Below are 14,570 nucleotides of genomic sequence, written 5' to 3' on the forward strand. Positions count from 1 at the left end.
CCCGGACCTCGATTCTCAAGGGTTTTTCTTATTTTTCCCTTCCCAAGAAAAAATGAGATATCAAAGGTTAAAAAGGTTCAAACGTAATCAATGTTTGACACCCGAAAACCAAGATAAAACAACAGGAAGCGATGTTAAGACAGATTTTAAGAGGACCAGTCGGCCACCAAAAGAGAGAAAGCGACTCTGCCACCCTGACAATCTAGACTTAATAGTATGCAACACTAGATCCCAGAATACTAACCGAGTCGAATTACCTCCAATAGAGAGACCCAAATAAAAAAACGGGATCTTGCCCACTTTACAGTTTAAAATTGAGGCTGCCTCATTCGGCCAAGACTCCGCAATATTAACTCCAACCAGCATACTTTTATTAAAATTTACCTTCAATCCAGACATTTCCGCAAACAAAGTCAACACCGCTCGCAAGGCACGCACGTTGGCCCGGCTTTTTGTACCTAGTAACAATGTGTCATCCGCAAATTGTAAATGAGACACAACGGCCGGATTAGAAGTACCAACCGTGTATCCTGTAAACAAATTATTCCCCACCGCCGAAGACATCAAAACATTCATCCCCTCTGCTGCTAGCAAAAACAAAAACGGAGAAAGAGGGTCTCCTTGATGTAAACCCCTTTGCATAGGAAACTCTTTTGTAGGGCTGCCATTTACTAAAATTGAAGTCGTCGCCGTTGTCACACATTCCTTTATCCATTTTCTCCAAAGCTACAGGTTCATTACTAAAAAAGGGTTAAAACCGGAAATGACACATATTACAGGGGGTAAAACACTATTAGCCCAATTCATAAAAGTCCAAAACCAAAAAACTTCAAATTACAAGGACGGAATCCAAAAAGAAAATTTTACAGGGGGAAAACCAGAAATGACCTATATTACAGGGGGTAAATCACTATTAACCCTTTTTTACCCTATTTTTGCTTTTCATAGCCACATGCATTATGTTGTTTTATGGGTTAATAGGTCTTTACCCCCTGTAATATAGGTCATTTCCGGTTTTACACCCTGTAAATTATTTGTTTTTTACCCCTGTAAAAAAAATTTGTTTTGATTTACCCCCTAATAGGCCAAACAAAAACCAGTTTTATTTTTTTTTCAAAGAAATTTTCGTTTTTGTTTGGCCTATTAGGGGGGTAAATCAAAACAAAAAAATTTTACAGGGGAAAATAAAAATAAAAAAATTACAGGGTGTAAAACCGGAAATGACCTATATTATAGGGGGTAAAAGACCTATTAACCCTTGTTTTATTGATGTGGTAGAGATAAACACCAAGAACTCAATAAATGTGGTCTTTTTTTTAGAAAACCTGTCGGTTTGTTCACCTCTAATGACCCAAAATTGAAGGATATCTCAAATTGAATGCAGGATAATTAAAAAGAATTAAACCTACTGAAGGATATATCAAAGGAACAAAGGATGATTCTAAGTACCCACTGGCTAGCAACTGAATTGTTTTCGGTCAAACTACGTATTAATTTGATACGTATTGCTCACAATGAATTCACCTTTAGTTTTCAATCCCATGAATTCAACATAGATGAATTAGGTGTTAGGAAATTATGTTCTACACAATTATTTATTTAATGTGTGTATATATATATATATATATATATATATATATATATATATATATATATATATATATATATATATATATATATATATATATATATATATAGGGCATATCAAGTGAGAGGGCTTTTATTGTGAGAGATGAGAGGGTTAAATTGTGACCCGTAGATTAATCTTTACGGTAATACTCAATTTTTGTAATGGCACCCAATACCCAATTCTTTCACCTCTCTTCTCCTTTGCATCTTCTCCTTCTTCCTTTTCTTTAGCGATTTTTTGTTCTTTCTTACCAAAAAAAGGGTCTGAAGATTGGTCTTTCTTTCATACCTCTCATCTCCTTTGCATCTTCTCCTTCTACCTTTTTTGTATCGTTGCTGAAGATTGGTCTTCTTAATATATTTCAAACAAACCCATTCATGTATATGCTTTTTACTTTGTTTAACAAAATGACAGTTTTTTGGTGCAAATAAAATTAAGCTAAAAAAGATAACCTACCAAAGCCAGAAGATTGGAATGAGCTTTAAAATAAGGGGTATTTAACTTATATTTGATCTGGTATTTATGCTTGTCAAAAAATAACTCACGACATTCAAGTTATGTTAATTTTAATCCAATTTGGTGTTGAACAAGCAAGGGGTCTCCAGCATGGAAGAATTAGGAGCAAGCACAATCACGTTTTCCAAATTTGTGACACTAAAATAATTTTGGGGCATCATCAAATTGTCTATTGAATCTGATTCTGAACAAATTAGAATCACCCCAAACCCTTTTTCAAGATTTAATTTTATAGCAACCCGTTTTCTGTGACGATTGGGGTCTGGAACAATTTATGATGGTGATATTGATTTTTTTTTACAAAAAGGTGAAATTAAAACCATGAAAGGAAGAAGAGACAAAGAAAGAAACGGTAGAAATTACTCCTGAAGGAGAGAGAACGACGAAAGATAGAAGATGAAAGGTATAAGTTGCACTACTTGACCCTTTTGAAAGAGCATTTTGATCCGAGCCGTTGATTTAGATCCAACAGTCCAAATTAATTCCTCTCACCCTCTCATTGTATCTACTCCTCTCATTTGATACACCCTCTATATATATATATATATATATATATATATATATATATTAATTCTTTGATAGTTGACTCTATATCTATTTTCCTTTTGATTCACAATAAATTAGAATCCCACTGATGGAGGATCATGGCTGTCGTGCTTTAGGATTATCATAGCATACTTCTGTAAGTAAATGTAACAACCATACTAGACATATCTAGAAAGCCAAGCATGCGCGTTAATATAGTATTAGATACATTAAAAATTTACAACATAAATACTTCAAATGAATATCATATACAACAATGTGCGTTCGTACAATAATAATACAACTCAACTTTTCTAAAACATAGTAAATGTGTCCTTGCATAACCATATCCTCCTGCATCGGTTACGAACGGACACTTGTTGAAACATTCATTCGGCTACTCGCTTGCCATCCAACCTGTTTATCAGAAACAAATAAGGATTGGGATGAGACATAATGTCTCAGTGAGTTCTACCTAACCCTAGGCTATAGGTAACCACGGGGGAAACCTACGGTCACCACGTGTCTACAATACAACCTGGAGGTTGATTATACGTGTGTGGGGACTTGCATACTTAGACGGTCGTGGATACTAGAGCCGTCATAGTCTTATCTTAACTTGTTATAGGCTTCACTTCTACTACGTGTCATGGCGGTCAAGGAGAATCTAAAACCGCATTGCCAAGAATACGCTCAACGTATCGAGGCTATCATCTACTACTATCATGACACGACTCTGAACCGGACGATTAGGGAAAACCTAAGATCGTCATCAGCATAACTTTCTTTACTTGCTTCTACTTCCATGAATATATTGTATCTAACAACATATCATATCTTATTACAAATAGTGATTCTTGTTATCTTACGAGTAACCCCGGAAGTTAATCCCTTACTACCGGTGAAATGCTTAGCAAGAGCGCACCAGACTCCCTTAGTGACGTGCGGGTCCCTTATGGCTTACCCCGTTCCCCTGGGAGAACCTTTTATATCCAACCTTGGAAGGAATACAAAAGACACGGCACCTTAACTTAGTGACATACGGCTCCCTTTCGGCTTAACCATTCCCCTTGGGGAACCCCTTGAATCCAACCTTGGAAGGATTACAAGAGACATGACACTCTTATTAAAATCTTGGTCTTATGCATGCATGAAAGTTAAACATAAACATGCTATCTCTTATACCTCGGATCCTTAAACGATCCAACTAGAGATAAACTTATTGCTTGTTTATCTTACTTTGTGAAGAGATATCTAATCAATTCACATCTTGCCATACTCGTATGACACTTAGCTCCTATGCGAAGATAATATTCTATATCACTCCGCGTCTCATCAAACATAACACTAATGCATAGCATTCTATTCTTTACTAAATATTCTAGTTCTTGACAAGCTATGTCAAGGCTCTACTTTCCTTCCCTTTCTTAGTGCTTACTACCCGAATAATCGGCTTAAACTCTCTTGCGCCTTTCTTGATGTACATGCCAAGATTACCATGATTCTTGATTCAAGGATCATTTGATGTTATGTGCATTGCCTAGATGTTGTTTTGGGGTTACAAAGTTATAAAACGATGAAAGAAAAGCCTCAGAATGCACCACCAACCCTGGAATGGACCAACAGGCCAAAAGCATGCTGGCCCTTCCAGAGAATTTCGCTATCAGCAACTTTTTCTGGGTTTCTGCCTGAAGAATTTCGCTATTAGCGAAATATTTCGCTAATAGCGACTTTCTTCAGGTCTGTGGTACAAAATTTGCAATTTTGATCCAAAACTCGTCCAAATCGATCATGCAATGCACTATGAACATCCAGCAACTTAAATATCATTATAAAACATCTTTCATGGTAGTTTTAACATGAACAAAACAAGATCAAGGCTAGGGTACTAAAATTCTTATTTTTCTAAATTTAACTTAATTCATGTTTTCCTTGCAAAATTAAGCACATAAACCCATAGGTATGTTCTATCTAAGAACTCACATGATGTTTTGTAGCATTGATGAAGTGTGTTTTTGCATCAAACAAGATAAGTATTTGTGTATCGTCTCCACAGGGAATAGTGTGTTATCAAGGACATTTCAACATCAATTATCATTCAAAGTATTAAAAGTACTTGTTTGTTTGAATTGTAATTAGCTAAACTAAATTGTAAAAAGTAAAAGATGAGATTAATAAGGATTGAAACTTGTTAGGAGTAGAGTTCCTTAACCAAGCATCACACATAACCTAACGATCCATACAAATTATAGCTTTATTAACAATATTATCACAATCAATTCTAAACTATCCTTCGTGTCCAAAGTGATATAATTAACTCTAAGGTATCGTTTAAACATTCGTGTCCAAATCCCTTAAACGATAACAAAGTCGATCGGATAAATTAATCGACCGTGTCCAGCCTGATTAAGTATCTGAAAGCATTAAACTCTTGATTATGGTGATTATCAAAGATTAACAAACTTGTCAAGAATGATATAACCTAAGATAGATTGCTACTCTAGCTCTAGATTCAAGAGTTTGTGTCCAAAGTGTAACACCCCGTTTTCCCAACATAAAAATTTCTTAAATAAAATCAGAGTTTAACATCTTTAACGGAATGTCACATTTCATAAAAATCTCAAACTGAATAAATAATAATTTATCCTTCAAAAATTCATTCAACATAAGTATTTCTAAACTTTGCAGCGGAATTAGTTCAACATCATAAATGTAACACCCATACTAGACGTATCTAGAAAGTCTAGCATGTGTATTAGTTTAGTACTGGATACATTAAAAAAATTTACAACATAAAAACTTCGAATGAATATTATATACAACAAATGCGTTCGTACAATAAATTACAACTCAATTTTCTAAAATATGTCACATGCATCCTTGAACATCCATGCCATGCTGCAGCTTGTACGAACGAACACTTGCTGAAACATCCATCCGGCTACTAGCTTGCTAAACCATCCTGATATCTGAAACAAATAAGGATTGGGATGAGACATAATGTCTCAGTGAGTTCCACCTAACCCTAGGCTATAGGCAACCACGGGGGAAACCTACGGTCACCATGTGTCTACAATACAACCTGCCGGTTGATTATACGTGTGTGGGGACTTGATTTCTTAGACGGCGGTGCTTGCTAGGTCCGTCTTAATATTCTTAACTTGTTATAGGCTTCTCTGCTATACGTGTCATGGCGGTGAAGGGGGAACTAAAACCGCATGGCCAAGAGTACACTCTAAGCATCAAGGCTCTCTTATATCTCTATCATGACACGATTCTAATCCGGACGATTAGGGGTAACCTAAGATCGTCGTCGGCATATCTTTCTTTAATTGCTTCTACTTGCTTAATATGTTGTATCTACAACATGTCATCTCTTATCACCTAAGTGATTCTTGCTATTTTACTACTTCTTGACGAACTACGCCAAGTCTCTACTTGTTCTTGACGATCTACGTCAAGGCTCTATGACATAACATAAACATGTATAATAGATATGCATAGTTAGCTTCATTGGTTATGTTAGCGTGTAACGAACAACTTATCTGAGTTCATTTTATGGATTAATCCCGAGTGGAGCAACCCCGGAAGATAATCCCTTACTACCGGTGATATGCTTAGCAAGAGCGCACCGGACTCCCTTAGTGAACGTGCGGGTCCCTTACGGCTTACCCCATTCTCCTTGGAGAACCTTTTGTACCCAACCTTGGAAGGAATACAAAAGACACGACACCTTAACTTAGTGAAATGCGGCTCCCTTGCGGCTTAACCATTCCCCTTGGGGAACCCCTTGGATCCAATTTGGATAACAAGAGACATGACACTCTTTATTTCTTAAAAGTCTTAGTCTTATGCATGAAAATTAACTTAAACATGCTAACTCTTTACCACGGATCCCTAGACGATCCCACTAGAGGTAACTATATGCTTGCTCAACTTACTTTGTGAATGGATATAAAATCAATTCACGTCTTGCCATACTCGTATGGCACTTGCTTCTATGCGAAGATAATACTCTCATTACCTCGCGTCTATCAAGCATATTACTAATGCAAAGCATTCTATTCTTTCTAACTATTCTAGTTCTCGATAACTATACCGAGGCTCTAGTTCTTCCCTTTCCTTAAAGATTATCTTGCTACCCGAATCAACCTTCATACTCTCGCTTACCATGCTTTACCATACTTGCCAAACACTTGGTTCATTTAAAAGAAAGTCTCCTTTCAAAGCTTAACAATTAGGACCTTGGTTTGAGGGGTTTATTTCTCTTAAAAAGACTGCACAAGAAAAACCGCTCGCGAAACGCCGAAACGACCTGAGGCGAACAAACAATGGGTTTCCCCACTGTGTAGCTCGCCTAGGCGAGTAAATTGGTGTGGGAGGCGAGCTCCTACTCGCCATGGCGAGTTGGGGGCGAGCAGGACCCCCTGTTCGACCTCCTAGCTCGCCTCGCGAGCCATTTGCTCGCCGTGGCGAGCTGTGACAGTCCTGCAACTTCAAAATTGATATTTTTGACTTAAAAACCTCAAACCAAGCATCTCCAAGTGCTATGTGACTCTTAGGATCATTAGGAACCTATAAAAACAGTCATGGAACAAGTGTATACAAGTATGACAAGCATGGTAAGAAAAGGGGCAACTAACTTATACTTTAAACCCTAAAATTCATATAGTTTCCTTACATGAATGAAACACATAAACCAAGGGTGGTAAGCTATCTAAGGAACTCACCTAATGAAGTTCTTGAAGCATCATCAAATCACAAGCTCAACCAAGCCCAAAACCCTAGCTTTAACCCACTTGATTCCTTTGCTCAAACCACTCAAACTTGTTGTTCTTCCTTGAAACCTAATCATCTTGATCCTTGACCATTAAGAAGCCATACTTGAATCATCTTTTACCTCACCAAGAATCAAACCTTAACTCTTGCTTCCAAGTCAACTCAAACTTCCATTCCAATCCATTCTTGTTCTTGCTTAGTTCACCAATTCCATGAAACATATTCAACATAAGTTCCATCCAACAATCTAAAACCATAACTTCTTAATAATAACCAAACCCTAGATTGAATATTTTCTTGAGAGGGGAAATAAAGAGAGAGATCAAACAAAATCCAAGTCTTCTTAAGCTCAAAAGATCATGAGGGAACCTAACTTAGAAACTTGCCATGAAAGGAAGAAGCTTTGGAAAGATTTATGGTAGAAAAGAGAGAAGGATGGCGTGAGAAAGAAGAGAGAAGGAAGAGAGAGTTGTTTCCCAAACCTAGAGAGAGAAAAGGATAAGAATAATGAAAATATCTTGCCCAAAAACACTTAAATATCCTTTCTCGAGAAATTACCATTATGCCCTTGCCTTTAAACGTGTTAAATCCGACACGGATACTTAATCCATAATAAGCTGACATCTCATAATAAATATTTCCCATTACACTTACTTTCCTTAAACTTTAATCCTCTGGCACGATCGTCTGGTTAAAATATCGATACTGACAGGCGGGATATTACATTCTACCCCCCTTAAAAAAAATTTCGTCCTCGAAATTTAGAAACCAACTACCAATCCTCGCAACTGCGACCTACCTTCTCTAACTCTAATTACATAAGGTCTGATTATACTCACTTCACAGAGTTCGAAGCATACCTTCCTCGTCAAAATACGTAACTCACCCTCCTTCTGTATACGCATAATGAATGTGATCTCCTCAACCTTAATATCTTTCTCAAAATCATAGAACCATCTTAGAACATTGTGTTTAAAACACACTTTTTGCCACATGTGGATTAGTTGCCTCTATTCCCTATCTCATCGGTTTAGCATAACCATTCACGTAATTAACCTTTCACGAACTAAAACACTCAGGATTTGCCTTTATACTGGGGTCCTACCGGAGTCCAGGTTTGCCCTGCAGTGCTTTCTTACATCTTACTATGCATACATAATCTTTCTTACCGCAGCTTGCGATTTATATCTCTTACTTATGTTACTTATCTCGATGATTATACAAATCTCTTAACTCTTTCAAGCTCTTCAAAAACCTTTCTAACTTGTCATGAAGAAATGAAATCCATTACGTCGATTCATCTGACAATCTATTTACCAGTCTTGCGGATTACATACTCTTAAAATCTTCTACTAAATCCCTTTTGCACTTACACTTGAACTTTTTAAGCAATAATCCATAAATCTCGTATTATATTGATATCATAAGGACTTTGCCGTTCCCTCTTAAAATCTCATCCCCATAGTATTCCCATTCCTTCAAGTACCGCTTCTTGTTAGTTAATAACGATACTGATTCTAGCATTTTGCTTCAAAAAAAATTTCTAAACTTTGGTACATAGGTCCTTGGAACAAACATTTACTTAACTAAAAGAAAATCTCATTTTAAATCCGAGTTTGTAATGATACCGCAGAACCTCAGGACGAGTCTCTATATTATGAAAAAGGTTTTACAACCCGTCCCAAACTTGCCTATGACAAGTTGGCTCTGAAGTCTGCACGCCCTAAGTGAGCTTACTCGCTCACGACATGCCTCCTCAGTTTCAACAATGTACAATGTCATGTTTTTAAAACAAACCTCGTTCCCAAGTTCCTTAATACCAATCTTAACTTTAAAAGTCACAGAATCAAAATTTAACTTTATTCTGGCAAGTATCGTTATCACTTACAAGTAGGGTATATGAGGGTATGTACTTCTTCGTGCATATCTCGTGAACCGTATTTTCTTATGGTAGATCATATCCTTTCCTGACTAACCAATAGCTCCTCAACACATTCAACCTCATCAATCAGGCAATCCGATTATTTCACCTATGGTAACTCTAGTCTTTCTTGTCTTGCTTAAGTGAAGATACATCCTTTAAACTTTTACCTTACTCATCACTGACGGTAAAAGCATCAATACTTACTTATCATAATGAGAGTTCCTCTCGTTCGTCTCGTAGCACTTTCTTTACTAAAACTGTATTACCAACTTGTACATTCTTCGCGAAGATTCTTACTACTAAATTCCATAGTTATTGTCAACAATTTTACTGATTAACTTCCGTCGCGCTACTCTGATTCCCACTGGTTGGCTTCAACCAATACTCTAATCTGTTGAGACGAATGTAATTCGCCCTTCTTCTATCATTACATTACTAACTTCTTGAACTCTGCAACCTTGCCCTACCCTTTGTTTGCAAGATTAAACTCACGATCAACTTATCGTATACTCATAATACTTTACTCGAAAATAGACTTCACGTTCTTACCAATTGGATTCACCTTCTGATATATACATATCCTACTTAAACTTGTTTCCGTACGTACCTCAAATTCCCTTAGTAGACTCATCTTGCACTTTGACATACCTTCCTTAAATATCTATCATTGTATCTTAGTATTCTCGCATACTATATTTTGCTTAATCATTCTTATGCTTGCTCGTTAGTCCTCCTTCTAACGAAAATTTTATAAACTAGCACATGGGTCATGGACGTTGACGATTCCACACTATATAAACATATACTGAACCTAGGCCCCATTTGTTACTCTAAAACCACAGAACGAGTTGATAACACATGTGTGTCGTCGAATCTTGGTTCTAGTGAGTTTAGCCCACTTTACACGAGTCATAACAAATCGGTACCTACAAAATTTTATTTTAAATTTCGAAAATGTCAACTTCAATCACCCATATGCATATATCTTTCTAAAATCATATAAACTTTACGTTTTAACATCGTAACGAGCCTTAGCAAGTCAATTAAACAAAACATAGATTCGAGGAATACTCTTTGTTCCACAAAAACGTGAACCTTGTGATTTCACACTACTTAACATCTTGCTTCAAGCTTTCTAATCCGTGATGTCCATTCCACATACCGGAACCTTTAAACTCTTAGGTTAAGCTCATCCTTAACTCTTGATACATTAACTTCCCAAGTTACCTTAAACTGAACCGACTTCGTTAATGGTTACCCATGCCTTTTCCTATGGAAACCTTAGAATGTGATGTGCATTTGTTACTTGATGTTATAAAAAGGTTTTCGTTGCATGAAAAATATTATGAAAACAACCCTCCAATAGTCAACGAAACCCTGGAGATGAATTAACGGTTTGCTATTGGCGAGTTTCTTCAGTTCAATTCTCTGGAAAAATATTTTACTTACAATTATCATCTATGCATGGCAAGCATCAACCTAATTCGATACAATGTTCGGTACGTTGGAAATTAATGCATCAGTCCTGATGACATAAAATTCTCGCTTAAATTCTTAGCTTCTTCCGCTACGAGTAGCTTCCCTCTCTTCGTGTTGTTTAACACAATCTTCCGAACACTAGAACCTTCTCCACTCTGAGCATACAGAATTTTAATTTTATCACATAACCACTTCTTGAGAGCTTACTAACTCCGTCAACATACGTCGACTTCTCCTTATCTTAAAGTCTTGCGCTGACGTTCTGGAATACAAATACTTCTTACTTACTTAGTTCACCGGCCACCTACTGGCACGATCAACTTCTTACTAATACTCATTCCGAGTTCTTACTTCTGAGTTCACACTTTCCGGTGCATCTTCATCACATACTTCGTTCCTCCAGGGTCCTATTCAGCTCTCAGGCATCCATTCTAATCGTCGAATGCTAAATTGAGTTGATCAGGCTCAACTAACAACAACACTAGAACATTTACCCAGAACCCAATGGTCCCACTACTTTTGTTGTAACTTAATGACCCAAGGCACGGTCTGAATCGACCTGCTCTGATACCAAATGTAACACCCATACTAGACGTATCTAGAAAGTCTAGCATGTGTATTAGTTTAGTACTGGATACATTAAAAAAATTTACAACATAAAAACTTCGAATGAATATTATATACAACAAATGCGTTCGTACAATAAATTACAACTCAATTTTCTAAAATATGTCACATGCATCCTTGAACATCCATGCCATGCTGCAGCTTGTACGAACGAACACTTGCTGAAACATCCATCCGGCTACTAGCTTGCTAAACCATCCTGATATCTGAAACAAATAAGGATTGGGATGAGACATAATGTCTCAGTGAGTTCCACCTAACCCTAGGCTATAGGCAACCACGGGGGAAACCTACGGTCACCATGTGTCTACAATACAACCTGCCGGTTGATTATACGTGTGTGGGGACTTGATTTCTTAGACGGCGGTGCTTGCTAGGTCCGTCTTAATATTCTTAACTTGTTATAGGCTTCTCTGCTATACGTGTCATGGTGGTGAAGGGGGAACTAAAACCGCATGGCCAAGAGTACACTCTAAGCATCAAGGCTCTCTTATATCTCTATCATGACACGATTCTAATCCGGACGATTAGGGGTAACCTAAGATCGTCGTCGGCATATCTTTCTTTAATTGCTTCTACTTGCTTAATATGTTGTATCTACAACATGTCATCTCTTATCACCTAAGTGATTCTTGCTATTTTACTACTTCTTGACGAACTACGCCAAGTCTCTACTTGTTCTTGACGATCTACGTCAAAGCTCTATGACATAACATAAACATGTATAATAGATATGCATAGTTAGCTTCATTGGTTATGTTAGCGTGTAACGAACAACTTATCTGAGTTCATTTTATGGATTAGTCCCGAGTGGAGCAACCCCGGAAGATAATCCCTTACTACCGGTGATATGCTTAGCAAGAGCGCACCGGACTCCCTTAGTGAACGTGCGGGTCCCTTACGGCTTACCCCATTCTCCTTGGAGAACCTTTTGTACCCAACCTTGGAAGGAATACAAAAGACACGACACCTTAACTTAGTGAAATGCGGCTCCCTTGCGGCTTAACCATTCCCATTGGGGAACCCCTTGGATCCAATTTGGATAACAAGAGACATGACACTCTTTATTTCTTAAAAGTCTTAGTCTTATGCATGAAAATTAACTTAAACATGCTAACTCTTTACCACGGATCCCTAGACGATCCCACTAGAGGTAACTATATGCTTGCTCAACTTACTTTGTGAATGGATATAAAATCAATTCACGTCTTGCCATACTCGTATGGCACTTGCTTCTATGCGAAGATAATACTCTCATTACCTCGCGTCTATCAAGCATATTACTAATGCAAAGCATTCTATTCTTTCTAACTATTCTAGTTCTCGATAACTATACCGAGGCTCTAGTTCTTCCCTTTCCTTAAAGATTATCTTGCTACCCGAATCAACCTTCATACTCTCGCTTACCATGCTTTACCATACTTGCCAAACACTTGGTTCATTTAAAAGAAAGTCTCCTTTCAAAGCTTAACAATTAGGACCTTGGTTTGAGGGGTTTATTTCTCTTAAAAAGACTGCACAAGAAAAACCGCTCGCGAAACGCCGAAACGACCTGAGGCGAACAAACAATGGGTTTCCCCACTGTGTAGCTCGCCTAGGCGAGTAAATTGGTGTGGGAGGCGAGCTCCTACTCGCCATGGCGAGTTGGGGGCGAGCAGGACCCCCTGTTCGACCTCCTAGCTCGCCTCGCGAGCCATTTGCTCGCCGTGGCGAGCTGTGACAGTCCTGCAACTTCAAAATTGATATTTTTGACTTAAAAACCTCAAACCAAGCATCTCCAAGTGCTATGTGACTCTTAGGATCATTAGGAACCTATAAAAACAGTCATGGAACAAGTGTATACAAGTATGACAAGCATGGTAAGAAAAGGGGCAACTAACTTATACTTTAAACCCTAAAATTCATATAGTTTCCTTACATGAATGAAACACATAAACCAAGGGTGGTAAGCTATCTAAGGAACTCACCTAATGAAGTTCTTGAAGCATCATCAAATCACAAGCTCAACCAAGCCCAAAACCCTAGCTTTAACCCACTTGATTCCTTTGCTCAAACCACTCAAACTTGTTGTTCTTCCTTGAAACCTAATCATCTTGATCCTTGACCATTAAGAAGCCATACTTGAATCATCTTTTACCTCACCAAGAATCAAACCTTAACTCTTGCTTCCAAGTCAACTCAAACTTCCATTCCAATCCATTCTTGTTCTTGCTTAGTTCACCAATTCCATGAAACATATTCAACATAAGTTCCATCCAACAATCTAAAACCATAACTTCTTAATAATAACCAAACCCTAGATTGAATATTTTCTTGAGAGGGGAAATAAAGAGAGAGATCAAACAAAATCCAAGTCTTCTTAAGCTCAAAAGATCATGAGGGAACCTAACTTAGAAACTTGCCATGAAAGGAAGAAGCTTTGGAAAGATTTATGGTAGAAAAGAGAGAAGGATGACGTGAGAAAGAAGAGAGAAGGAAGAGAGAGTTGTTTCCCAAACCTAGAGAGAGAAAAGGATAAGAATAATGAAAATATCTTGCCCAAAAACACTTAAATATCCTTTCTCGAGAAATTACCATTATGCCCTTGCCTTTAAACGTGTTAAATCCGACACGGATACTTAATCCATAATAAGCTGACATCTCATAATAAATATTTCCCATTACACTTACTTTCCTTAAACTTTAATCCTCTGGCACGATCGTCTGGTTAAAATATCGATACTGACAGGCGGGATATTACAATAAAAATAGTCTTTGGCACCAAGGCCTCATCATAAAAGTCTCATAAATAGTCTAAACATCATAATTTGTTCAATCCGGCAACTTCTTTATAATTCTCATAAAAACAATACGTAAGGAATAGAAAGTAAAGACATAATCCCCATCCCGTTACGTATCAGAGCACCTAGACACCAAGTGAGGAGTCCACTCACGAACGCCTCTAATCTTTATTACTTGCACATTACCCACGGTCGAGGCAACATATACGCAGAAGGGGTGAGATTTCTCAAACAATAATATTAAGCTCATAAATCATAAATTACATTTAACAACATAAACATCTTATAATTTAACAATTATAATTAAATA

At 37.4% G+C, this 14,570-nt stretch overlaps 2 long non-coding RNA genes across 2 annotated transcripts; both read right to left on the reverse strand.

The window, feature by feature from the left end:
* Window positions 1-5,471: 5,471 nt before the first annotated feature.
* On the reverse strand, window positions 5,472-8,071 carry LOC146936899 (uncharacterized). Its single transcript, XR_015030780.1, has 2 exons — window positions 7,402-8,071; window positions 5,472-5,640 (listed from the first exon to the last, which is right to left on the reverse strand). It is a non-coding gene; the product is annotated as an uncharacterized LOC146936899 (long non-coding RNA).
* Window positions 8,072-11,517: 3,446 nt separating this feature from the next.
* Window positions 11,518-13,818, reverse strand: LOC146936900 (uncharacterized). Its single transcript, XR_015033215.1, has 2 exons — window positions 13,448-13,818; window positions 11,518-11,686 (listed from the first exon to the last, which is right to left on the reverse strand). It is a non-coding gene; the product is annotated as an uncharacterized LOC146936900 (long non-coding RNA).
* Window positions 13,819-14,570: the final 752 nt, after the last annotated feature.

The sequence above is a fragment of the Medicago sativa genome, chromosome 3, assembly GCF_051527215.1.
Source record: "Medicago sativa cultivar Bolivia chromosome 3, Bolivia_mono, whole genome shotgun sequence".
NCBI classification, from domain to species: domain Eukaryota; kingdom Viridiplantae; phylum Streptophyta; class Magnoliopsida; order Fabales; family Fabaceae; genus Medicago; species Medicago sativa.